Source organism: Salmo salar, chromosome 02 (assembly GCF_965601325.2).
Source record: "Salmo salar chromosome 02, fSalSal1, whole genome shotgun sequence".
Taxonomy (NCBI): Eukaryota; Metazoa; Chordata; class Actinopteri; order Salmoniformes; family Salmonidae; genus Salmo; species Salmo salar.
In genome coordinates this window covers 72,827,959-72,855,000 of record NC_138292.1, presented here as the reverse complement: position 1 = coordinate 72,855,000, position 27,042 = coordinate 72,827,959, and the positions used below count along the sequence as shown (strand labels likewise).

The 27,042-nt window shown below is 49.3% G+C and overlaps 1 protein-coding gene across 4 annotated transcripts in view; it reads left to right on the top strand.

Moving 5' to 3' along the window:
• LOC106591328 (LIM domain-binding protein 1) overlaps positions 1 to 27,042 on the top strand; it is a 106,746-nt gene that overhangs the window by 25,272 nt on the left and 54,432 nt on the right. The window lies entirely within an intron of this gene.

Here is a 27,042-nt window from a genome sequence, read left to right as displayed (position 1 = left end):
TTTTGCAACGATATGTGAACCCCCGGCGTTCAGATGTAGCTAGCCTGTAATGCTAACTAAATGTAACATTGGAGCTAGCCAGTTAGCTTGGAGCTAGCTAACTTCTCATGTAGCCACAGCTGATGCTAGCCACTTTGTTGACAAACATTACTGACCTTATACCTGACTACTATTGTAGTACACGCTTTCTTGTAAACAATCTAGCTAACGTTAGCTATTTAATTTGTTATCAAATTAGAAATACTCCAGCTATCACTTCACTTCAAATGTAGCCATAGTAGGCTAGAGTCTTTGTAGTTTGTGAAATGCGTAGTTTGTGAAATGCTGGTTTTAGAATCTAAAATGGCATTTATTTATTATATAATCGTGAAGGTTTAGGCTTTAGTTCTAATCGTGAATTCTCGAATGGAATTCCTCTGAGAATGTTATGTGTTTGGCTTCCTGAACACTGCTCCCTGACTGATGACAGGTCAGATTTACGGTCAGGGAAATCACATTACCACCACCATTACATCTCAAAGACAGGAAGTGTGTGTCTCTCTCTCCCCCCGTGTGTGTGTGTGTGTGTGTGTGTGTGTGTGTGTGTGTGTGTGTGTGTGTGTGTGTGTGTGTTATTGTTGTAGAGAGGGTAATTTGCAGCAGAGGAAGTGTGGCTTGTAGCTGATTTGATTTGGACTGGCCCATCGTTTACCACCAAGTAAAGGAACGGAGCTAATGGTTCTTTATACACACACTACACACACACACTAAGTGAAGGATCATAGCTAATGGGTTTGTACTGTAGTCTCTTAGCTTGTAATGGAAATAATATTCATTAATTAATGTATCCATTCATTTTGTTGTGATGATGCAGCAATTATCATAGGGTTATTGGCATTCCACAGAGTTGGGATATGGCCTAAAACCCCTACACAATTAAAGGTCAATACACTGCATTTCAAACAGTCATCAATAATGTAATGAGTTCAGGGCTTGTAAAATGATTCCTAGGTTAAATATAAGCCTTCCACGACCATAAGACCCACCAATCATTACATTACTTATCAAAATACTTTAACCTGCTTTTTTTGCAATAATCACTGGCTTTCAAGTCTGTCTATGAACAATCCCCTTTTTGTTCCAAATGTAACCAGCTCCATGCACATCCACGAATACTGGCCAACATCAGCTAGCAGGCAGTATAGAAAATGAACTCAGAAATAATCTCTCCAGCACAAACCCAGGTGCTAGTGAGTAGCCAGCTAATATTTACATTTAGCTCCCGAGTGTTGCAGCGGTCTAAGGCGCTGCATCTCAGTGCTAGAGGTGTCACTACAGACCCTGGTTCGATTCCAGGCTGTATCACAACCGGCCATGATTGGGAGTCCCATAGGGCAGCTCACAATTGGCCCGGCGTCATCCGGGTTAAGGGCTTGGTGTCACAGTACAGAAGGAGGGGGGGCTTGGTGTTACAGTCCAGAAGGAGGGGGGGCTTGGTGTTACAGTCCAGAAGGAGGAGGGGCTTGGTGTCACAGCACAGGAGGAGGAGGGGCTTGGTGTCACACTACAGAAGGAGGGGGGGCTTGGTGTTACAGTCCAGAAGGAGGGGGGGCTTGGTGTTACAGTCCAGAAGGAGGAGGGGCTTGGTGTCACAGCACAGGAGGAGGAGGGGCTTGGTGTCACACTACAGAAGGAGGGGGGGCTTGGTGTCACAGTCCAGAAGGAGGAGGGGCTTGGTGTCACAGCACAGAAGGAGGGGGGGCTTGGTGTCACAGCACAGAAGGAGGGGGGGCTTGGTGTCACAGTCCAGAAGGAGGAGGGGCTTGGTGTCACAGCACAGAAGGAGGGGGGGCTTGGTGTCACAGTCCAGAAGGAGGAGGGGCTTGGTGTCACAGCACAGGAGGAGGAGGGGCTTGGTGTCACACTACAGAAGGAGGGAAGGAGACGAGACCAAAAAGAAAACGCCTCATCAAAAAATAAAAGATTGATTCTGGCAATACAGACGTTTGTAACATCGCACTAAAACATCCATTCTAATGAATTGGATATATATCGACCAGCCCTAATTCCACAACAACAGTTAGGCTACACACAGTTTTGATACTTTGGTTTGAGTGAGATGGTGTTTTGGCAGTCATGACAACGCTCTCCTGTCTGTCTCTGGGTCTAGTCTATGCATGTGTCTGTCTCTGGGTCTAGTCTATGCATGTGTCTGTCTCTGGGTCTAGTCTATGCATGTGTCTGTCTCTGGGTCTAGTCTATGCATGTGTCTGTCTCTGGGTCTAGTCTATGCATGTGTCTGTCTCTGGGTCTAGTCTATGCGTGTGTCTGTCTCTGGGTCTAGTCTATGCGTGTGTCTGTCTCTGGGTCTAGTCTATGCGTGTGTCTGGGTCTAGTCTATGCGTGTGTCTGTCTCTGGGTCTAGTCTATGCGTGTGTCTGTCTCTGGGTCTAGTCTATGCGTGTGTCTGTCTCTGGGTCTAGTCTATGCGTGTGTCTGTCTCTGTAGAGAGTGTAGAGAGTAATGATAGGTGTGTCTGTGTCTGATAAATGTTTTATGAGACCAACCCTTTACGACAGAACTGCTACTTCCTGTGGGACACGGGTAAGGGACAGCTTTGGGACACGGGTAGGGGACAGCTTTGGGACACGGGTAAGGGACAGCTTTGGGACACGGGTCAGGGACAGCTTTGGGACACGGGTCAGGGACAGCTTTGGGACACGGGTAAGGGACAGCTTAGGGACACGGGTAAGGGACAGCTTAGGGACACGGGTAAGGGACAGCTTTGGGACACGGGTAAGGGGACAGCTTTGGGACACGGGTAAGGGACAGCTTTGGGACACGGGTAGGGGACAGCTTTGGGACACGGGTAGGGGACAGCTTTGGGACACGGGTAGGGGACAGCTTTGGGACACGGGTAAGGGGACAGCTTTGGGACACGGGTAGGGGGACAGCTTAGGGGGACACGGGTAGGGGACAGCTTTGGGACACGGGTAGGGGGACAGCTTTGGGACACGGGTCAGGGAACAGCTTTGGGACACGGGTAAGGGACAGCTTTGGGACACGGGTAAGGGACGTTTTCTTACGGTCGACAACATTTGTATCGACGGGTGGATTATTTATCTAACTTTATTGCGACAAGCGATGTGCTTTAGAATAATAGATGATTGGTGAATCATTTTGAAGGTAGGGGGGTGCTGACGTTTCTAAACTGGGGGGTTCGAGCGCTGAATGCTGATTGGCTGGCAGCCGTGGTATATCAGAGTGCTCGCTAAGTAAATGTTAACGCCCAATTTTCCTAAACACATGAATAGATTGTAGTTTCAAAAGTGCAGTAAAAGTGCATTAACTGCAGTCGACTGTGATATTCTGGACGCACTAATTGCAGAATATACTATATCATTACTATATATTATTATATATTACTGTATATATATCATATGTATTACTATACTGCACTCTAACTGCAGTTACACTGCAAATGTACTGCAGTAAAACAAGTGTTATTTTGGACTTGGTATTTCTACTGCACTCTGACTGAGATTGTAGCCTCGGAGATTGTAGCCTCGGAGGAGAGATGATGGTGTCCACACTATGAACACAACATCACCAAGGAATCAGTCTTATCATCATAAGTCACAAGTGTTGTTGGATTAAAGCATCTGCTAAATGGCATGTTGTTGTTATTATTAGATAGTCAGCTGTATAAGCTATGTGAGATGAGGTGGGAGACATCAACAATGGGTAGGGCTACACACACACAGTGAGCTGAGGCAGGAGACATCAACAATGAGAGTTTCTATCAGACAGTACAGGTCATGACCTCTGGTCCAGGGTCAGGCTGTGTGTGTGACCTTTGGTCCAGGGTCAGGCAGCGTGGCTGTGTTAGTGACCTCTGGTCCAGGGTCAGGCAGGGTGGCTGTGTGTGTGTGACCTCTGGTCCAGGGTCAGGCAGCGTGGCTGTGTTAGTGACCTCTGGTCCAGGGTCAGGCAGCGTGGCTGTGTGTGTGTGACCTCTGGTCCAGGGTCAGGCAGCGTGGCTGTGTGTGTGTGACCTCTGGTCCAGGGTCAGGCAGCGTGGCTGTGTTAGTGACCTCTGGTCCAGGGTCAGGCTGTGTTAGTGACCTCTGGTCCAGGGTCAGGCAGCGTGGCTGTGTGTGTGTGACCTCTGGTCCAGGGTCAGGCAGTGTGGCTGTGTGTGTGTGTGTAGAGGATATAGAAGAGGGTGGAGTAGAGGGGTGTGGGAAGGAGACTGGGTAGAGGATATAGAAGAGGGTGGAGTAGAGGGGTGTGGGAAGGAGACAGGGGGTAGAGGATATAGAAGAGGGTGGAGTAGAGGGGTGTGAGAAGGAGACGGGGTAGAGGATATAGAAGAGGGTGGAGTAGAGGGGTGTGAGAAGGAGACAGGGGGTAGAGGATATAGAAGAGGGTGGAGTAGAGGGGTGTGAGAAGGAGACGGGGTAGAGGATATAGAAGAGGGTGGAGTAGAGGGGTGTGAGAAGGAGACAGGGGGTAGAGGATATAGAAGAGGGTGGAGTAGAGGGGTGTGAGAAGGAGACAGGGGGTAGAGGATATAGAAGAGGGTGGAGTAGAGGGGTGTGGGAAGGAGACTGGGTAGAGGATATAGAAGAGGGTGGAGTAGAGGGGTGTGAGAAGGAGACAGGGGGTAGAGGATATAGAAGAGGGCGGAGTAGAGGGGTGTGAGAAGGAGACGGGGTAGAGGATATAGAAGAGGGTGGAGTAGAGGGGTGTGAGAAGGAGACAGGGGGTAGAGGATGTTTGAGAGAAGGATGGTACGTACATGGCATAGAGTGGGGGGCAATTCCATGGTAACGCTAAAACTATGATTTTTCACGTTAAAACGTATACCAAACAAAAACCATTGATTTCAAAGTGAAACAATTCGGACTACTTTTAACAATTTCAACTGCCATTTTTACAAAAACACATTTACAGGAAGAGCTGTGCAGATAGTTTGGTAACCGAATGAAACAGAGGGAGATTTTACCCTAACTGTGCAGATAGTTTGGTAACAGAATGAAACAGTGGGACATTTTACCCTAACTGTGCAGATAGTTTGGTAACAGAATGAAACAGTGGGACATTTTACCCCAACTGTGCAGATAGTTTGGTAACAGAATGAAACAGTGGGACATTTTACCCTAACTGTGCAGATAGTTTGGTAACAGAATGAAACAGTGGGACATTTTACCCTAACTGTGCAGATAGTTTGGTAACAGAATGAAACAGTGGGACATTTTACCCTAACTGTGCAGATAGTTTGGTAACAGAATGAAACAGTGGGACATTTTACCCTAACTGTGCAGATAGTTTGGTAACAGAATGAAACAGTGGGACATTTTACCCTAACTGTGCAGATAGTTTGGTAACAGAATGAAACAGTGGGACATTTTACCCTAACTGTGCAGATAGTTTGGTAACAGAATGAAACAGTGGGACATTTTACCCTAACTGTGCAGATAGTTTGGTAACAGAATGAAACAGTGGGACATTTTACCCTAACTGTGCAGATAGTTTGGTAACAGAATGAAACAGTGGGGACATTTTACCCTAACTGTGCAGATAGTTTGGTAACAGAATGAAACAGTGGGGACATTTTTACCCTAACTGTGCAGATAGTTTGGTAACAGAATGAAACAGTGGGACATTTTACCCTAACTGTGCAGATAGTTTGGTAACAGAATGCGAGGGAGACCCACGGCAGATGTTTGGTAACAGAAGGAAACAGGGAGATTTTACCGTCAGGGCGGGGTACACTGTGCAGATAGTTTGGTAACAGAAGGAAACACAGGGAGATTTTACCATAACTGTGCAGATAGTTTGGTAACAGAAGGAAACAGGGAGATTTTACCATAACTGTGCAGATAGTTTGGTAACAGAAGGGAACAGGGAGATTTTACCATAACTGTGCAGACAGTTTGGTAACAGAAGGGAACAGGGAGATTTTACTATAGCTGTGCAGATAGTTTGGTAACAGAAGGAAACAGGGAGATTTTACTATAACTGTGCAGATAGTTTGGTAACAGAAGGAAACAGGGAGATTTTACCGTAACAGAAGGAAACAGGGAGATTTTACTATAACTGTGCAGATAGTTTGGTAACAGAAGGGAACAGGGAGATTTTACCATAACTGTGCAGATAGTTTGGTAACAGAAGGAAACACGGGAGATTTTACTATAACTGTGCAGATAGTTTGGTAACAGAAGGGAACAGGGAGATTTTACCATAACTGTGCAGATAGTTTGGTAACAGAAGGAAACACGGGAGATTTTACTATAGCTGTGCAGATAGTTTGGTAACAGAAGGAAACAGGGAGATTTTACTATAACTGTGCAGATAGTTTGGTAACAGAAGGAAACAGGGAGATTTTACCGTAACAGAAGGAAACAGGGAGATTTTACCATAACTAAACTTTGCATCTGTACAGTTTTTCCTGTAAATGTTTTTTATTTACTACGTAAATTGTTCAAACTAGTCACTGTGCATGGAGTTGTATGCTTTGTTCAACTTTGAAATCAATGTTGTTTTTTTGGAGAGGGAGGGTGCATGCATGGGGGTGAGAGAGTTGAATTGGCGAGGGCAGTAGAACAGTCTGCAGCACCCGGCCTCACCCTATTAGAATCTGAAGTCAAATGTCTACTGTGTGCTGATGATCTGGTGCTTCTGTCCCCAACCAAGGAGGGCCTACAGCAGCACCTAGACCTTCTACACAGATTCTGTCAGACCTGGGCCCTGACAGTAAATCTCAGTAAGACCAAAAAAATGGTGTTCCAAAAAAGGTCCAGTTGCCAGGACCACAAATACAAATTCCATCTAGACACCGTTGCCCAAGAGCACACAAAAAACTGTACATACCTCGGCCTAAACATCAGTGCCACAGGTAACTTCCACAAAGCTGTGAACGAAGAACAAACACCAATACAACCCATAATTATGTTGATTTATTTTCCCTTTTGTACTTTAACTATTTAACCATTTGCACATCATTACAACACTGTATATAGACATAATTTGACATTTGAAATGTCTTTATTAGTTTGGAACTTCTGTGAGTGTAATGTTCACTGTTATTTTGTATTTTTTTTTTTTTATTTCCCTTTTGTTTATTATCTACTTCACTTCAAATCTAACTTGCTTTGGTAATGTTAACATATGTTTCCCATGCCAATAAAGCACTTGAGGTGGAGGGGTAGGATTGGCTAGATGGTTGTTATAGAGAGAGGAGGAGGGGTAGGACTGGCTAGATGGTTGTTATGATAGAGAGAGGAGGAGGGGTAGGACTGGCTAGATGGTTGTTATGATAGAGAGGAGGAGGGGTAGGACTGGCTAGATGGTTGTTATAGAGAGAGGAGGAGGGGTAGGACTGGCTAGATGGTTGTTATGATGGAGAGGAGGAGGGGTAGGACTGGCTAGATGGTTGTTATGATAGAGAGGAGGAGGGGTAGGACTGGCTAGATGGTTGTTATAGAGAGAGGTGGAGGGGTAGGACTGGCTAGATGGTTGTTATAGAGAGAGGCGGAGGGGTAGGACTGGCTAGATGGTTGTTATGATAGAGAGAGGAGGGGTAGGACTGGCTAGATGGTTGTTATAGAGAGAGGAGGAGGGGTAGGACTGGCTAGATGGTTGTTATAGAGAGAGGAGGAGGGGTAGGACTGGCTAGATGGTTGTTATGATAGAGAGAGGAGGAGGGGTAGGACTGGCTAGATGGTTGTTATGATAGAGAGGAGGAGGGGTAGGACTGGCTAGATGGTTGTTATAATAGAGAGGAGGAGGGGTAGGACTGGCTAGATGGTTGTTATGATAGAGAGGAGGAGGGGTAGGACTGGCTAGATGGTTGTTATGATAGAGAGAGGAGGAGGGGTAGGACTGGCTAGATGGTTGTTATGATAGAGAGAGGAGGAGGGGTAGGACTGGCTAGATGGTTGTTATGATAGAGAGGAGGAGGGGTAGGACTGGCTAGATGGTTGTTATGATAGAGAGGAGGAGGGGTAGGACTGGCTAGATGGTTGTTATGATAGAGAGGAGGAGGGGTAGGACTGGCTAGATGGTTGTTATAATAGAGAGGAGGAGGGGTAGGACTGGCTAGATGGTTGTTATGATAGAGAGGAGGAGGGGTAGGACTGGCTAGATGGTTGTTATGATAGAGAGAGGAGGAGGGGTAGGACTGGCTAGATGGTTGTTATGATAGAGAGAGGAGGAGGGGTAGGACTGGCTAGATGGTTGTTATGATAGAGAGAGGAGGAGGGGTAGGACTGGCTAGATGGTTGTTATGATAGAGAGGAGGAGGGGTAGGACTGGCTAGATGGTTGTTATGATAGAGAGGAGGAGGGGTAGGACTGGCTAGATGGTTGTTATGATAGAGAGGAGGAGGGGTAGGACTGGCTAGATGGTTGTTATAATAGAGAGGAGGAGGGGTAGGACTGGCTAGATGGTTGTTATGATAGAGAGGAGGAGGGGTAGGACTGGCTAGATGGTTGTTATGATAGAGAGAGGAGGAGGGGTAGGACTGGCTAGATGGTTGTTATGATAGAGAGAGGAGGAGGGGTAGGACTGGCTAGATGGTTGTTATGATAGAGAGAGGAGGGGTAGGACTGGCTAGATGGTTGTTATGATAGAGAGGAGGAGGGGTAGGACTGGCTAGATGGTTGTTATAGAGAGAGGAGGAGGGGTAGGACTGGCTAGATGGTTGTTATAGAGAGAGGAGGAGGGGTAGGACTGGCTACATGGTTGTTATAGAGAGAGGAGGAGGGGTAGGACTGGCTAGATGGTTGTTATGATAGAGAGGAGGAGGGGTAGGACTGGCTAGATGGTTGTTATGATAGAGAGGAGGAGGGGTAGGACTGGCTAGATGGTTGTTATGATAGAGAGAGGAGGAGGGGTAGGACTGGCTAGATGGTTGTTATAGAGAGAGGTGGAGGGGTAGGACTGGCTAGATGGTTGTTATAGAGAGAGGTGGAGGGGTAGAACTGGCTAGATGGTTGTTATAGAGAGAGGAGGAGGGGTAGGACTGGCTAGATGGTTGTTATAGAGAGAGGAGGAGGGGTAGGACTGGCTAGATGGTTGTTATAGAGAGAGGAGGAGGGGTAGGACTGGCTAGATGGTTGTTATAGAGAGAGGTGGAGGGGTAGGACTGGCTAGATGGTTGTTATGATAGAGAGAGGAGGGGTAGGACTGGCTAGATGGTTGTTATAGAGAGAGGAGGAAGGGTAGGACTGGCTAGATGGTTGTTATGATGGAGAGGAGGAGGGGTAGGACTGGCTAGATGGTTGTTATAGAGAGAGGTGGAGGGGTAGGACTGGCTAGATGGTTGTTATAGAGAGTGGAGGAGGGGTAGGACTGGCTAGATGGTTGTTATGATAGAGAGGAGGAGGGGTAGGACTGGCTAGATGGTTGTTATGATGGAGAGGAGGAGGGGTAGGACTGGCTAGATGGTTGTTATGATAGAGAGGAGGAGGGGTAGGACTGGCTAGATGGTTGTTATAGAGAGAGGTGGAGGGGTAGGACTGGCTAGATGGTTGTTATAGAGAGAGGTGGAGGGGTAGGACTGGCTAGATGGTTGTTATGATAGAGAGAGGAGGGGTAGGACTGGCTAGATGGTTGTTATAGAGAGAGGAGGAGGGGTAGGACTGGCTAGATGGTTGTTATAGAGAGAGGAGGAGGGGTAGGACTGGCTAGATGGTTGTTATGATAGAGAGAGGAGGAGGGGTAGGACTGGCTAGATGGTTGTTATGATAGAGAGAGGAGGAGGGGTAGGACTGGCTAGATGGTTGTTATGATAGAGAGGAGGAGGGGTAGGACTGGCTAGATGGTTGTTATGATAGAGAGAGGAGGAGGGGTAGGACTGGCTAGATGGTTGTTATGATAGAGAGGAGGAGGGGTAGGACTGGCTAGATGGTTGTTATGATAGAGAGGAGGAGGGGTAGGACTGGCTAGATGGTTGTTATGATAGAGAGGAGGAGGGGTAGGACTGGCTAGATGGTTGTTATGATAGAGAGGAGGAGGGGTAGGACTGGCTAGATGGTTGTTATGATAGAGAGAGGAGGAGGGGTAGGACTGGCTAGATGGTTGTTATGATAGAGAGAGGAGGAGGGGTAGGACTGGCTAGATGGTTGTTATGATAGAGAGGAGGAGGGGTAGGACTGGCTAGATGGTTGTTATGATAGAGAGAGGAGGAGGGGTAGGACTGGCTAGATGGTTGTTATGATAGAGAGAGGAGGAGGGGTAGGACTGGCTAGATGGTTGTTATGATAGAGAGAGGAGGAGGGGTAGGACTGGCTAGATGGTTGTTATGATAGAGAGAGGAGGAGGGGTAGGACTGGCTAGATGGTTGTTATGATAGAGAGGAGGAGGGGTAGGACTGGCTAGATGGTTGTTATAGAGAGAGGAGGAGGGGTAGGACTGGCTAGATGGTTGTTATAGAGAGAGGAGGAGGGGTAGGACTGGCTACATGGTTGTTATAGAGAGAGGAGGAGGGGTAGGACTGGCTAGATGGTTGTTATGATAGAGAGGAGGAGGGGTAGGACTGGCTAGATGGTTGTTATGATAGAGAGGAGGAGGGGTAGGACTGGCTAGATGGTTGTTATGATAGAGAGAGGAGGAGGGGTAGGACTGGCTAGATGGTTGTTATAGAGAGAGGTGGAGGGGTAGGACTGGCTAGATGGTTGTTATAGAGAGAGGTGGAGGGGTAGGACTGGCTAGATGGTTGTTATAGAGAGAGGAGGAGGGGTAGGACTGGCTAGATGGTTGTTATAGAGAGAGGAGGAGGGGTAGGACTGGCTAGATGGTTGTTATAGAGAGAGGAGGAGGGGTAGGACTGGCTAGATGGTTGTTATAGAGAGAGGTGGAGGGGTAGGACTGGCTAGATGGTTGTTATGATAGAGAGAGGAGGGGTAGGACTGGCTAGATGGTTGTTATAGAGAGAGGAGGAGGGGTAGGACTGGCTAGATGGTTGTTATGATGGAGAGGAGGAGGGGTAGGACTGGCTAGATGGTTGTTATAGAGAGAGGTGGAGGGGTAGGACTGGCTAGATGGTTGTTATAGAGAGTGGAGGAGGGGTAGGACTGGCTAGATGGTTGTTATGATAGAGAGGAGGAGGGGTAGGACTGGCTAGATGGTTGTTATGATGGAGAGGAGGAGGGGTAGGACTGGCTAGATGGTTGTTATGATAGAGAGGAGGAGGGGTAGGACTGGCTAGATGGTTGTTATAGAGAGAGGAGGAGGGGTAGGACTGGCTAGATGGTTGTTATAGAGAGAGGTGGAGGGGTAGGACTGGCTAGATGGTTGTTATGATAGAGAGAGGAGGGGTAGGACTGGCTAGATGGTTGTTATAGAGAGAGGAGGAGGGGTAGGACTGGCTAGATGGTTGTTATAGAGAGAGGAGGAGGGGTAGGACTGGCTAGATGGTTGTTATGATAGAGAGAGGAGGAGGGGTAGGACTGGCTAGATGGTTGTTATGATAGAGAGGAGGAGGGGTAGGACTGGCTAGATGGTTGTTATGATAGAGAGAGGAGGAGGGGTAGGACTGGCTAGATGGTTGTTATGATAGAGAGGAGGAGGGGTAGGACTGGCTAGATGGTTGTTATGATAGAGAGGAGGAGGGGTAGGACTGGCTAGATGGTTGTTATGATAGAGAGGAGGAGGGGTAGGACTGGCTAGATGGTTGTTATGATAGAGAGAGGAGGAGGGGTAGGACTGGCTAGATGGTTGTTATAGAGAGAGGAGGAGGGGTAGGACTGGCTAGATGGTTGTTATGATAGAGAGAGGCGGGGTAGGACTGGCTAGATGGTTGTTATGATAGAGAGGAGGAGGGGTAGGACTGGCTAGATGGTTGTTATAGAGAGAGGAGGAGGGGTAGGACTGGCTAGATGGTTGTTATAGAGAGAGGAGGAGGGGTAGGACTGGCTACATGGTTGTTATAGAGAGAGGAGGAGGGGTAGGACTGGCTAGATGGTTGTTATGATAGAGAGGAGGAGGGGTAGGACTGGCTAGATGGTTGTTATGATAGAGAGAGGAGGAGGGGTAGGACTGGCTAGATGGTTGTTATAGAGAGAGGAGGAGGGGTAGGACTGGCTAGATGGTTGTTATAGAGAGAGGTGGAGGGGTAGGACTGGCTAGATGGTTGTTATAGAGAGAGGAGGAGGGGTAGGACTGGCTAGATGGTTGTTATAGAGAGAGGAGGAGGGGTAGGACTGGCTAGATGGTTGTTATAGAGAGAGGAGGAGGGGTAGGACTGGCTAGATGGTTGTTATAGAGAGAGGAGGAGGGGTAGGACTGGCTAGATGGTTGTTATAGAGAGAGAGGAGGGGTAGGACTGGCTAGATGGTTGTTATAGAGAGAGGTGGAGGGGTAGGACTGGCTAGATGGTTGTTATGATAGAGAGGAGGAGGGGTAGGACTGGCTAGATGGTTGTTATAGAGAGAGGAGGAGGGGTAGGACTGGCTAGATGGTTGTTATAGAGAGAGAGGAGGGGTAGGACTGGCTAGATGGTTGTTATAGAGAGAGGTGGAGGGGTAGGACTGGCTAGATGGTTGTTATGATAGAGAGGAGGAGGGGTAGGACTGGCTAGATGGTTGTTATAGAGAGAGGAGGAGGGGTAGGACTGGCTAGATGGTTGTTATGATGGAGAGGAGGAGGGGTAGGACTGGCTAGATGGTTGTTATAGAGAGAGGTGGAGGGGTAGGACTGGCTAGATGGTTGTTATGATAGAGAGGAGGAGGGGTAGGACTGGCTAGATGGTTGTTATAGAGAGAGGAGGAGGGGTAGGACTGGCTAGATGGTTGTTATAGAGAGAGGTGGAGGGGTAGGACTGGCTAGATGGTTGTTATGATAGAGAGAGGAGGGGTAGGACTGGCTAGATGGTTGTTATAGAGAGAGGAGGAGGGGTAGGACTGGCTAGATGGTTGTTATGATGGAGAGGAGGAGGGGTAGGACTGGCTAGATGGTTGTTATAGAGAGAGGAGGAGGGGTAGGACTGGCTAGATGGTTGTTATGATGGAGAGGAGGAGGGGTAGGACTGGCTAGATGGTTGTTATGATAGAGAGGAGGAGGGGTAGGACTGGCTAGATGGTTGTTATGATAGAGAGGAGGAGGGGTAGGACTGGCTAGATGGTTGTTATGATAGAGAGGAGGAGGGGTAGGACTGGCTAGATGGTTGTTATGATAGAGAGAGGAGGAGGGGTAGGACTGGCTAGATGGTTGTTATAGAGAGAGGAGGAGGGGTAGGACTGGCTAGATGGTTGTTATGATAGAGAGAGGCGGGGTAGGACTGGCTAGATGGTTGTTATGATAGAGAGGAGGAGGGGTAGGACTGGCTAGATGGTTGTTATAGAGAGAGGAGGAGGGGTAGGACTGGCTAGATGGTTGTTATAGAGAGAGGAGGAGGGGTAGGACTGGCTACATGGTTGTTATAGAGAGAGGAGGAGGGGTAGGACTGGCTAGATGGTTGTTATAGAGAGAGGAGGAGGGGTAGGACTGGCTAGATGGTTGTTATAGAGAGAGGAGGAGGGGTAGGACTGGCTAGATGGTTGTTATGATGGAGAGGAGGAGGGGTAGGACTGGCTAGATGGTTGTTATAGAGAGAGGTGGAGGGGTAGGACTGGCTAGATGGTTGTTATGATAGAGAGGAGGAGGGGTAGGACTGGCTAGATGGTTGTTATAGAGAGAGGAGGAGGGGTAGGACTGGCTAGATGGTTGTTATAGAGAGAGGTGGAGGGGTAGGACTGGCTAGATGGTTGTTATGATAGAGAGAGGAGGGGTAGGACTGGCTAGATGGTTGTTATAGAGAGAGGAGGAGGGGTAGGACTGGCTAGATGGTTGTTATGATGGAGAGGAGGAGGGGTAGGACTGGCTAGATGGTTGTTATAGAGAGAGGAGGAGGGGTAGGACTGGCTAGATGGTTGTTATAGAGAGAGGAGGAGGGGTAGGACTGGCTAGATGGTTGTTATAGAGAGAGGAGGAGGGGTAGGACTGGCTAGATGGTTGTTATAGAGAGAGGAGGAGGGGTAGGACTGGCTAGATGGTTGTTATGATAGAGAGGAGGAGGGGTAGGACTGGCTAGATGGTTGTTATAGAGAGAGGAGGAGGGGTAGGACTGGCTAGATGGTTGTTATAGAGGGAGGGGTAGGACTGGCTAGATGGTTGTTATAGAGAGAGGTGGAGGGGTAGGACTGGCTAGATGGTTGTTATGATAGAGAGGAGGAGGGGTAGGACTGGCTAGATGGTTGTTATAGAGAGAGGAGGAGGGGTAGGACTGGCTAGATGGTTGTTATAGAGAGAGGTGGAGGGGTAGGACTGGCTAGATGGTTGTTATGATAGAGAGAGGAGGGATAGGACTGGCTAGATGGTTGTTATAGAGAGAGGAGGAGGGGTAGGACTGGCTAGATGGTTGTTATAGAGAGAGGTGGAGGGGTAGGACTGGCTAGATGGTTGTTATAGAGAGAGGAGGAGGGGTAGGACTGGCTAGATGGTTGTTATGATAGAGAGGAGGAGGGGTAGGACTGGCTAGATGGTTGTTATAGAGAGAGGAGGAGGGGTAGGACTGGCTAGATGGTTGTTATGATAGAGAGGTGGAGGGGTAGGACTGGCTAGATGGTTGTTATAGAGAGAGGTGGAGGGGTAGGACTGGCTAGATGGTTGTTATAGAGAGAGGAGGAGGGGTAGGACTGGCTAGATGGTTGTTATGATAGAGAGGAGGAGGGGTAGGACTGGCTAGATGGTTGTTATAGAGAGAGGAGGAGGGGTAGGACTGGCTAGATGGTTGTTATGATAGAGAGAGGAGGAGGGGTAGGACTGGCTAGATGGTTGTTATGATAGAGAGGAGGAGGGGTAGGACTGGCTAGATGGTTGTTATGATAGAGAGGAGGAGGGGTAGGACTGGCTAGATGGTTGTTATGATAGAGAGGAGGAGGGGTAGGACTGGCTAGATGGTTGTTATGATAGAGAGGAGGAGGGGTAGGACTGGCTAGATGGTTGTTATGATAGAGAGGAGGAGGGGTAGGACTGGCTAGATGGTTGTTATAGAGAGAGGAGGAGGGGTAGGACTGGCTAGATGGTTGTTATAGAGAGAGGAGGAGGGGTAGGACTGGCTAGATGGTTGTTATGATAGAGAGGAGGAGGGGTAGGACTGGCTACATGGTTGTTATAGAGAGAGGAGGAGGGGTAGGACTGGCTAGATGGTTGTTATGATGGAGGAGGGGTAGGACTGGCTAGATGGTTGTTATAGAGAGAGGTGGAGGGGTAGGACTGGCTAGATGGTTGTTATGATAGAGAGGGGGAGGGGTAGGACTGGCTAGATGGTTGTTATGATAGAGAGGAGGAGGGGTAGGACTGGCTAGATGGTTGTTATAGAGAGAGGAGGAGGGGTAGGACTGGCTAGATGGTTGTTATGATAGAGAGGAGGAGGGGTAGGACTGGCTAGATGGTTGTTATGATAGAGAGAGGAGGGGTAGGACTGGCTAGATGGTTGTTATGATAGAGAGAGGAGGAGGGGTAGGACTGGCTAGATGGTTGTTATAGAGAGAGGAGGAGGGGTAGGACTGGCTAGATGGTTGTTATAGAGAGAGGAGGAGGGGTAGGACTGGCTAGATGGTTGTTATAGAGAGAGGAGGAGGGGTAGGACTGGCTAGATGGTTGTTATAGAGAGAGGAGGAGGGGTAGGACTGGCTAGATGGTTGTTATGATAGAGAGGAGGAGGGGTAGGACTGGCTAGATGGTTGTTATGATAGAGAGGAGGAGGGGTAGGACTGGCTAGATGGTTGTTATAGAGAGAGGTGGAGGGGTAGGACTGGCTAGATGGTTGTTATAGAGAGAGGAGGAGGGGTAGGACTGGCTAGATGGTTGTTATGATAGAGAGGAGGAGGGGTAGGACTGGCTAGATGGTTGTTATGATAGAGAGTGGAGGGGTAGGACTGGCTAGATGGTTGTTATAGAGAGAGGAGGAGGGGTAGGACTGGCTAGATGGTTGTTATAGAGAGAGGTGGAGGGGTAGGACTGGCTAGATGGTTGTTATAGAGAGAGGAGGAGGGGTAGGACTGGCTAGATGGTTGTTATAGAGAGAGGAGGAGGGGTAGGACTGGCTAGATGGTTGTTATAGAGAGAGGAGGAGAGGTAGGACTGGCTAGATGGTTGTTATGATAGAGAGAGGAGGAGGGGTAGGACTGGCTAGATGGTTGTTATGATAGAGAGAGGAGGGGTAGGACTGGCTAGATGGTTGTTATGATAGAGAGGAGGAGGGGTAGGACTGGCTAGATGGTTGTTATAGAGAGAGGAGGAGGGGTAGGACTGGCTAGATGGTTGTTATAGAGAGAGGAGGAGGGGTAGGACTGGCTAGATGGTTGTTATAGAGAGAGGAGGAGGGGTAGGACTGGCTAGATGGTTGTTATAGAGAGAGGAGGAGGGGTAGGACTGGCTAGATGGTTGTTATGATAGAGAGGAGGAGGGGTAGGACTGGCTAGATGGTTGTTATGATAGAGAGGAGGAGGGGTAGGACTGGCTAGATGGTTGTTATAGAGAGAGGAGGAGGGGTAGGACTGGCTAGATGGTTGTTATAGAGAGAGGTGGAGGGGTAGGACTGGCTAGATGGTTGTTATGATAGAGAGAGGAGGAGGGGTAGGACTGGCTAGATGGTTGTTATAGAGAGAGGAGGAGGGGTAGGACTGGCTAGATGGTTGTTATAGAGAGAGGTGGAGGGGTAGGACTGGCTAGATGGTTGTTATAGAGAGAGGAGGAGGGGTAGGACTGGCTAGATGGTTGTTATGATAGAGAGAGGAGGAGGGGTAGGACTGGCTAGATGGTTGTTATAGAGAGAGGAGGAGGGGTAGGACTGGCTAGATGGTTGTTATGATAGAGAGAGGAGGGTAGGACTGGCTAGATGGTTGTTATAGAGAGAGGAGGGTAGGACTGGCTAGATGGTTGTTATAGAGAGAGGTGGAGGGGTAGGACTGGCTAGATGGTTGTTATAGAGAGAGGTGGAGGGGTAGGACTGGCTAGATGGTTGTTATAGAGAGAGGTGGAGGGGTAGGACTGGCTAGATGGTTGTTATAGAGAGAGGAGGAGGGGTAGGACTGGCTAGATGGTTGTTATGATAGAGAGTTGGAGGGGTAGGACTGGCTAGATGGTTGTTATGATAGAGAGAGGAGGAGGGGTAGGATTGGCTAGATGGTTGTTATGATAGAGAGGAGGAGGGGTAGGATTGGCTAGATGGTTGTTATGATAGAGAGGAGGAGGGGTAGGACTGGCTAGATGGTTGTTATAGAGAGAGGTGGAGGGGTAGGACTGGCTAGATGGTTGTTATAGAGAGAGGTGGAGGGGTAGGACTGGCTAGATGGTTGTTATAGAGAGAGGTGGAGGGGTAGGACTGGCTAGATGGTTGTTATAGAGAGAGGAGGAGGGGTAGGACTGGCTAGATGGTTGTTATAGAGAGAGGTGGAGGGGTAGGACTGGCTAGATGGTTGTTATAGAGAGAGGTGGAGGGGTAGGACTGGCTAGATGGTTGTTATAGAGAGAGGTGGAGGGGTAGGACTGGCTAGATGGTTGTTATAGAGAGAGGTGGAGGGGTAGGACTGGCTAGATGGTTGTTATAGAGAGAGGAGGAGGGGTAGGACTGGCTAGATGGTTGTTATAGAGAGAGGAGGAGGGGTAGGACTGGCTAGATGGTTGTTATGATAGAGAGGAGGAGGGGTAGGACTGGCTAGATGGTTGTTATGATAGAGAGGAGGAGGGGTAGGACTGGCTAGATGGTTGTTATGATAGAGAGGAGGAGGGGTAGGACTGGCTAGATGGTTGTTATAGAGAGAGGAGGAGGGGTAGGACTGGCTAGATGGTTGTTATAGAGAGAGGAGGAGGGGTAGGACTGGCTAGATGGTTGTTATAGAGAGAGGAGGAGGGGTAGGACTGGCTAGATGGTTGTTATAGAGAGAGGAGGAGGGGTAGGACTGGCTAGATGGTTGTTATAGAGAGAGGAGGAGGGGTAGGACTGGCTAGATGGTTGTTATAGAGAGAGGAGGAGGGGTAGGACTGGCTAGATGGTTGTTATGATAGAGAGAGGAGGGGTAGGACTGGCTAGATGGTTGTTATAGAGAGGGGTGGAGGGGTAGGACTGGCTAGATGGTTGTTATGATAGAGAGAGGAGGAGGGGTAGGACTGGCTAGATGGTTGTTATGATAGAGAGAGGAGGAGGAGTAGGACTGGCTAGATGGTTGTTATGATAGAGAGAGGAGGAGGGGTAGGACTGGCTAGATGGTTGTTATGATAGAGAGAGGAGGAGGGGTAGGACTGGCTAGATGGTTGTTATAGAGAGAGGAGGAGGGGTAGGACTGGCTAGATGGTTGTTATAGAGAGAGGAGGAGGGGTAGGACTGGCTAGATGGTTGTTATGATAGAGAGGAGGAGGGGTAGGACTGGCTAGATGGTTGTTATGATAGAGAGAGGAGGAGGGGTAGGACTGGCTAGATGGTTGTTATGATAGAGAGGAGGAGGGGTAGGACTGGCTAGATGGTTGTTATAGAGAGAGGCGGAGGGGTAGGACTGGCTAGATGGTTGTTATGATAGAGAGTGGAGGGGTAGGACTGGCTAGATGGTTGTTATAGAGAGAGGAGGAGGGATAGGACTGGCTAGATGGTTGTTATAGAGAGAGGTGGAGGGGTAGGACTGGCTAGATGGTTGTTATAGAGAGAGGAGGAGGGGTAGGACTGGCTAGATGGTTGTTATAGAGAGAGGAGGAGGGGTAGGACTGGCTAGATGGTTGTTATAGAGAGAGGTGGAGGGGTAGGACTGGCTAGATGGTTGTTATAGAGAGAGGAGGAGGGGTAGGACTGGCTAGATGGTTGTTATGATAGAGAGGAGGAGGAGTAGGACTGGCTAGATGGTTGTTATGGAGAGAGGAGGAGGGGTAGGACTGGATACATGGTTTTTATAGAGAGAGGAGGAGGAGTAGGACTGGCTAGATGGTTGTTATGATAGAGAGGAGGAGGGGTAGGACTGGCTAGATGGTTGTTATAGAGAGAGGAGGAGGGGTAGGACTGGCTAGATGGTTGTTATGATAGAGAGGAGGAGGGGTAGGACTGGCTAGATGGTTGTTATAGAGAGAGGTGGAGGGGTAGGACTGGCTAGATGGTTGTTATAGAGAGAGGAGGAGGGGTAGGACTGGCTAGATGGTTGTTATAGAGAGAGGTGGAGGGGTAGGACTGGCTAGATGGTTGTTATAGAGAGAGGAGGAGGGGTAGGACTGGCTAGATGGTTGTTATAGAGAGAGGAGGAGGGGTAGGACTGGCTAGATGGTTGTTATGATAGAGAGGAGGAGGGGTAGGACTGGCTAGATGGTTGTTATGATAGAGGCGGAGGGGTAGGACTGGCTAGATGGTTGTTATAGAGAGAGGCGGAGGGGTAGGACTGGCTAGATGGTTGTTATGATAGAGAGGAGGAGGGGTAGGACTGGCTAGATGGTTGTTATAGAGAGAGGAGGAGGGGTAGGACTGGCTAGATGGTTGTTATGATAGAGAGGAGGAGGGGTAGGACTGGCTAGATGGTTGTTATGATAGAGGCGGAGGGGTAGGACTGGCTAGATGGTTGTTATAGAGAGAGGCGGAGGGGTAGGACTGGCTAGATGGTTGTTATAGAGAGAGGAGGAGGGGTAGGACTGGCTAGATGGTTGTTATAGAGAGAGGTGGAGGGGTAGGACTGGCTAGATGGTTGTTATGATAGAGAGGAGGAGGGGTAGGACTGGCTAGATGGTTGTTATGATAGAGAGGAGGAGGGGTAGGACTGGCTAGATGGTTGTTATGATAGAGAGAGGAGGAGGGGTAGGACTGGCTAGATGGTTGTTATAGAGAGAGGAGGAGGGGTAGGACTGGCTAGATGGTTGTTATGATAGAGAGAGGAGGAGGGGTAGGACTGGCTAGATGGTTGTTATGATAGAGAGGAGGAGGGGTAGGACTGGCTAGATGGTTGTTATGATAGAGAGGAGGAGGGGTAGGACTGGCTAGATGGTTGTTATGATAGAGAGGAGGAGGGGTAGGACTGGCTAGATGGTTGTTATAGAGAGAGGAGGAGGGGTAGGACTGGCTAGATGGTTGTTATAGAGAGAGGAGGAGGGGTAGGACTGGCTAGATGGTTGTTATAGAGAGAGGTGGAGGGGTAGGACTGGCTAGATGGTTGTTATAGAGAGAGGAGGAGGGGTAGGACTGGCTAGATGGTTGTTATAGAGAGAGGAGGAGGGGTAGGACTGGCTAGATGGTTGTTATAGAGAGAGGTGGAGGGGTAGGACTGGCTAGATGGTTGTTATGATAGAGAGGAGGAGGGGTAGGACTGGCTAGATGGTTGTTATAGAGAGAGGTGGAGGGGTAGGACTGGCTAGATGGTTGTTATGATAGAGAGGAGGAGGGGTAGGACTGGCTAGATGGTTGTTATAGAGAGAGGAGGAGGGGTAGGACTGGCTAGATGGTTGTTATAGAGAGAGGAGGAGGGGTAGGACTGGCTAGATGGTTGTTATAGAGAGAGGTGGAGGGGTAGGACTGGCTAGATGGTTGTTATAGAGAGAGATGGAGGGGTAGGACTGGCTAGATGGTTGTTATGATAGAGAGGTGGAGGGGTAGGACTGGCTAGATGGTTGTTATAGAGAGAGGAGGAGGGGTAGGACTGGCTAGATGGTTGTTATGATAGAGAGGAGGAGGGGTAGGACTGGCTAGATGGTTGTTATAGAGAGAGGAGGAGGGGTAGGACTGGCTAGATGGTTGTTATAGAGAGAGGAGGAGGGGTAGGACTGGCTAGATGGTTGTTATAGAGAGAGGAGGAGGGGTAGGACTGGCTAGATGGTTGTTATAGAGAGAGGTGGAGGGGTAGGACTGGCTAGATGGTTGTTATGATAGAGAGGAGGAGGGGTAGGACTGGCTAGATGGTTGTTATGATAGAGAGAGGAGGGGTAGGACTGGCTAGATGGTTGTTATGATAGAGAGGAGGAGGGGTAGGACTGGCTAGATGGTTGTTATGATAGAGAGAGGAGGAGGGGTAGGACTGGCTAGATGGTTGTTATGATAGAGAGGAGGAGGGGTAGGACTGGCTAGATGGTTGTTATAGAGAGAGGAGGAGGGGTAGGACTGGCTAGATGGTTGTTATAGAGAGAGGAGGAGGGGTAGGACTGGCTAGATGGTTGTTATAGAGAGAGGAGGAGGGGTAGGACTGGCTAGATGGTTGTTATGATAGAGGAGGAGGGGTAGGACTGGCTAGATGGTTGTTATAGAGAGAGGAGGAGGGGTAGGACTGGCTAGATGGTTGTTATGATAGAGAGGAGGAGGGGTAGGACTGGCTAGATGGTTGTTATGATAGAGAGGTGGAGGGGTAGGACTGGCTAGATGGTTGTTATAGAGAGAGGAGGAGGGTAGGACTGGCTAGATGGTTGTTATAGAGAGAGGAGGAGGGGTAGGACTGGCTAGATGGTTGTTATAGAGAGAGGAGGAGGGGTAGGACTGGCTAGATGGTTGTTATAGAGAGAGGAGGAGGGGTAGGACTGGCTAGATGGTTGTTATAGAGAGAGAGGAGGAGGGGTAGGACTGGCTAGATGGTTGTTATAGAGAGAGGAGGAGGGGTAGGACTGGCTAGATGGTTGTTATAGAGAGAGGAGGAGGGGTAGGACTGGCTAGATGGTTGTTATAGAGAGAGGAGGAGGGGTAGGACTGGCTAGATGGTTGTTATGATAGAGAGAGGAGGAGGGGTAGGACTGGCTAGATGGTTGTTATAGAGAGAGGAGGAGGGGTAGGACTGGCTAGATGGTTGTTATGATAGAGAGAGGAGGAGGGGTAGGACTGGCTAGATGGTTGTTATAGAGAGAGGAGGAGGGGTAGGACTGGCTAGATGGTTGTTATAGAGAGAGGAGGAGGGGTAGGACTGGCTAGATGGTTGTTATGATAGAGAGAGGAGGAGGGGTAGGACTGGCTAGATGGTTGTTATGATAGAGAGGAGGAGGGGTAGGACTGGCTAGATGGTTGTTATAGAGAGAGGTGGAGGGGTAGGACTGGCTAGATGGTTGTTATAGAGAGAGGAGGAGGGGTAGGACTGGCTAGATGGTTGTTATGATAGAGAGGAGGAGGGGTAGGACTGGCTAGATGGTTGTTATGATAGAGAGAGGAGGAGGGGTAGGACTGGCTAGATGGTTGTTATAGAGAGAGGAGGAGGGGTAGGACTGGCTAGATGGTTGTTATGATAGAGAGGAGGAGGGGTAGGACTGGCTAGATGGTTGTTATAGAGAGAGGAGGAGGGGTAGGACTGGCTAGATGGTTGTTATAGAGAGAGGAGGAGGGGTAGGACTGGCTAGATGGTTGTTATAGAGAGAGGAGGAGGGGTAGGACTGGCTAGATGGTTGTTATGATAGAGAGGAGGAGGGGTAGGACTGGCTAGATGGTTGTTATAGAGAGAGGAGGAGGGGTAGGACTGGCTAGATGGTTGTTATGATAGAGAGGAGGAGGGGTAGGACTGGCTAGATGGTTGTTATAGAGAGAGGAGGAGGGGTAGGACTGGCTAGATGGTTGTTATAGAGAGAGGAGGAGGGGTAGGACTGGCTAGATGGTTGTTATAGAGAGAGGTGGAGGGGTAGGACTGGCTAGATGGTTGTTATAGAGAGAGGAGGAGGGGTAGGACTGGCTAGATGGTTGTTATGATAGAGAGGTGGAGGGGTAGGACTGGCTAGATGGTTGTTATAGAGAGAGGAGGAGGGGTAGGACTGGCTAGATGGTTGTTATGATAGAGAGGAGGAGGGGTAGGACTGGCTAGATGGTTGTTATAGAGAGAGGAGGAGGGGTAGGACTGGCTAGATGGTTGTTATAGAGAGAGGAGGAGGGGTAGGACTGGCTAGATGGTTGTTATAGAGAGAGGAGGAGGGGTAGGACTGGCTAGATGGTTGTTATAGAGAGAGGTGGAGGGGTAGGACTGGCTAGATGGTTGTTATGATAGAGAGGAGGAGGGGTAGGACTGGCTAGATGGTTGTTATAGAGAGAGGAGGAGGGGTAGGACTGGCTAGATGGTTGTTATAGAGAGAGGAGGAGGGGTAGGACTGGCTAGATGGTTGTTATGATAGAGAGGAGGAGGGGTAGGACTGGCTAGATGGTTGTTATGATAGAGAGAGGAGGGGTAGGACTGGCTAGATGGTTGTTATGAGAGAGGAGGAGGGGTAGGACTGGCTAGATGGTTGTTATAGAGAGAGGAGGAGGGGTAGGACTGGCTAGATGGTTGTTATGATAGAGAGGAGGAGGGGTAGGACTGGCTAGATGGTTGTTATAGAGAGAGGAGGAGGGGTAGGACTGGCTAGATGGTTGTTATAGAGAGAGGAGGAGGGGTAGGACTGGCTAGATGGTTGTTATAGAGAGAGGAGGAGGGGTAGGACTGGCTAGATGGTTGTTATGATAGAGAGGAGGAGGGGTAGGACTGGCTAGATGGTTGTTATGAGAGAGGCGGAGGGGTAGGACTGGCTAGATGGTTGTTATAGAGAGAGGAGGAGGGGTAGGACTGGCTAGATGGTTGTTATGATAGAGAGGAGGAGGGGTAGGACTGGCTAGATGGTTGTTATGATAGAGAGGAGGAGGGGTAGGACTGGCTAGATGGTTGTTATAGAGAGAGGAGGAGGGTAGGACTGGCTAGATGGTTGTTATAGAGAGAGGAGGAGGGGTAGGACTGGCTAGATGGTTGTTATAGAGAGAGGAGGAGGGGTAGGACTGGCTAGATGGTTGTTATAGAGAGAGGAGGAGGGGTAGGACTGGCTAGATGGTTGTTATAGAGAGAGGAGGAGGGGTAGGACTGGCTAGATGGTTGTTATAGAGAGAGGAGGAGGGGTAGGACTGGCTAGATGGTTGTTATGATAGAGAGGAGGAGGGGTAGGACTGGCTAGATGGTTGTTATAGAGAGAGGAGGAGGGGTAGGACTGGCTAGATGGTTGTTATGATAGAGAGAGGAGGAGGGGTAGGACTGGCTAGATGGTTGTTATAGAGAGAGGAGGAGGGGTAGGACTGGCTAGATGGTTGTTATAGAGAGAGGAGGAGGGGTAGGACTGGCTAGATGGTTGTTATGAGAGAGAGGAGGAGGGGTAGGACTGGCTAGATGGTTGTTATGATAGAGAGGAGGAGGGGTAGGACTGGCTAGATGGTTGTTATAGAGAGAGGTGGAGGGGTAGGACTGGCTAGATGGTTGTTATAGAGAGAGGAGGAGGGGTAGGACTGGCTAGATGGTTGTTATGATAGAGAGGAGGAGGGGTAGGACTGGCTAGATGGTTGTTATATAGAGAGAGGAGGAGGGGTAGGACTGGCTAGATGGTTGTTATAGAGAGAGGAGGAGGGGTAGGACTGGCTAGATGGTTGTTATGATAGAGAGGAGGAGGGGTAGGACTGGCTAGATGGTTGTTATAGAGAGAGGAGGAGGGGTAGGACTGGCTAGATGGTTGTTATAGAGAGAGGAGGAGGGGTAGGACTGGCTAGATGGTTGTTATAGAGAGAGGAGGAGGGGTAGGACTGGCTAGATGGTTGTTATGATAGAGAGGAGGAGGGGTAGGACTGGCTAGATGGTTGTTATAGAGAGAGGTGGAGGGGTAGGACTGGCTAGATGGTTGTTATGATAGAGAGGAGGAGGGGTAGGACTGGCTAGATGGTTGTTATAGAGAGAGGAGGAGGGGTAGGACTGGCTAGATGGTTGTTATAGAGAGAGGAGGAGGGGTAGGACTGGCTAGATGGTTGTTATAGAGAGAGGTGGAGGGGTAGGACTGGCTAGATGGTTGTTATAGAGAGAGGAGGAGGGGTAGGACTGGCTAGATGGTTGTTATGATAGAGAGGTGGAGGGGTAGGACTGGCTAGATGGTTGTTATAGAGAGAGGAGGAGGGGTAGGACTGGCTAGATGGTTGTTATGATAGAGAGGAGGAGGGGTAGGACTGGCTAGATGGTTGTTATAGAGAGAGGAGGAGGGGTAGGACTGGCTAGATGGTTGTTATAGAGAGAGGAGGAGGGGTAGGACTGGCTAGATGGTTGTTATAGAGAGAGGAGGAGGGGTAGGACTGGCTAGATGGTTGTTATAGAGAGAGGTGGAGGGGTAGGACTGGCTAGATGGTTGTTATGATAGAGAGGAGGAGGGGTAGGACTGGCTAGATGGTTGTTATGATAGAGAGGAGGAGGGGTAGGACTGGCTAGATGGTTGTTATGATAGAGAGGAGGAGGGGTAGGACTGGCTAGATGGTTGTTATGAGAGAGAGGAGGAGGGGTAGGACTGGCTAGATGGTTGTTATGATAGAGAGGAGGAGGGGTAGGACTGGCTAGATGGTTGTTATAGAGAGAGGAGGAGGGGTAGGACTGGCTAGATGGTTGTTATAGAGAGAGGAGGAGGGGTAGGACTGGCTAGATGGTTGTTATAGAGAGAGGAGGAGGGGTAGGACTGGCTAGATGGTTGTTATGATAGAGAGGAGGAGGGGTAGGACTGGCTAGATGGTTGTTATGATAGAGGAGGAGGGGTAGGACTGGCTAGATGGTTGTTATAGAGAGAGGAGGAGGGGTAGGACTGGCTAGATGGTTGTTATGATAGAGAGGAGGAGGGGTAGGACTGGCTAGATGGTTGTTATGATAGAGAGGAGGAGGGGTAGGACTGGCTAGATGGTTGTTATAGAGAGAGGAGGAGGGGTAGGACTGGCTAGATGGTTGTTATAGAGAGAGGAGGAGGGGTAGGACTGGCTAGATGGTTGTTATAGAGAGAGGAGGAGGGGTAGGACTGGCTAGATGGTTGTTATAGAGAGAGGAGGAGGGGTAGGACTGGCTAGATGGTTGTTATAGAGAGAGAGGAGGAGGGGTAGGACTGGCTAGATGGTTGTTATAGAGAGAGGAGGAGGGGTAGGACTGGCTAGATGGTTGTTATAGAGAGAGGAGGAGGGGTAGGACTGGCTAGATGGTTGTTATAGAGAGAGGAGGAGGGGTAGGACTGGCTAGATGGTTGTTATGATAGAGAGAGGAGGAGGGGTAGGACTGGCTAGATGGTTGTTATAGAGAGAGGAGGAGGGGTAGGACTGGCTAGATGGTTGTTATGATAGAGAGAGGAGGAGGGGTAGGACTGGCTAGATGGTTGTTATAGAGAGAGGAGGAGGGGTAGGACTGGCTAGATGGTTGTTATAGAGAGAGGAGGAGGGGTAGGACTGGCTAGATGGTTGTTATGATAGAGAGAGGAGGAGGGGTAGGACTGGCTAGATGGTTGTTATGATAGAGAGAGGAGGGGTAGGACTGGCTAGATGGTTGTTATAGAGAGAGGTGGAGGGGTAGGACTGGCTAGATGGTTGTTATAGAGAGAGGTGGAGGGGTAGGACTGGCTAGATGGTTGTTATGATAGAGAGGAGGAGGGGTAGGACTGGCTAGATGGTTGTTATGATAGAGAGAGGAGGAGGGGTAGGACTGGCTAGATGGTTGTTATAGAGAGAGGAGGAGGGGTAGGACTGGCTAGATGGTTGTTATGATAGAGAGGAGGAGGGGTAGGACTGGCTAGATGGTTGTTATAGAGAGAGGAGGAGGGGTAGGACTGGCTAGATGGTTGTTATAGAGAGAGGAGGAGGGGTACGACTGGCTAGATGGTTGTTATAGAGAGAGGTGGAGGGGTAGGACTGGCTAGATGGTTGTTATGATAGAGAGGAGGAGGGGTAGGACTGGCTAGATGGTTGTTATAGAGAGAGGTGGAGGGGTAGGACTGGCTAGATGGTTGTTATGATAGAGAGGAGGAGGGGTAGGACTGGCTAGATGGTTGTTATAGAGAGAGGAGGAGGGGTAGGACTGGCTAGATGGTTGTTATAGAGAGAGGAGGAGGGGTAGGACTGGCTAGATGGTTGTTATAGAGAGAGGTGGAGGGGTAGGACTGGCTAGATGGTTGTTATAGAGAGAGATGGAGGGGTAGGACTGGCTAGATGGTTGTTATGATAGAGAGGTGGAGGGGTAGGACTGGCTAGATGGTTGTTATAGAGAGAGGAGGAGGGGTAGGACTGGCTAGATGGTTGTTATGATAGAGAGGAGGAGGGGTAGGACTGGCTAGATGGTTGTTATAGAGAGA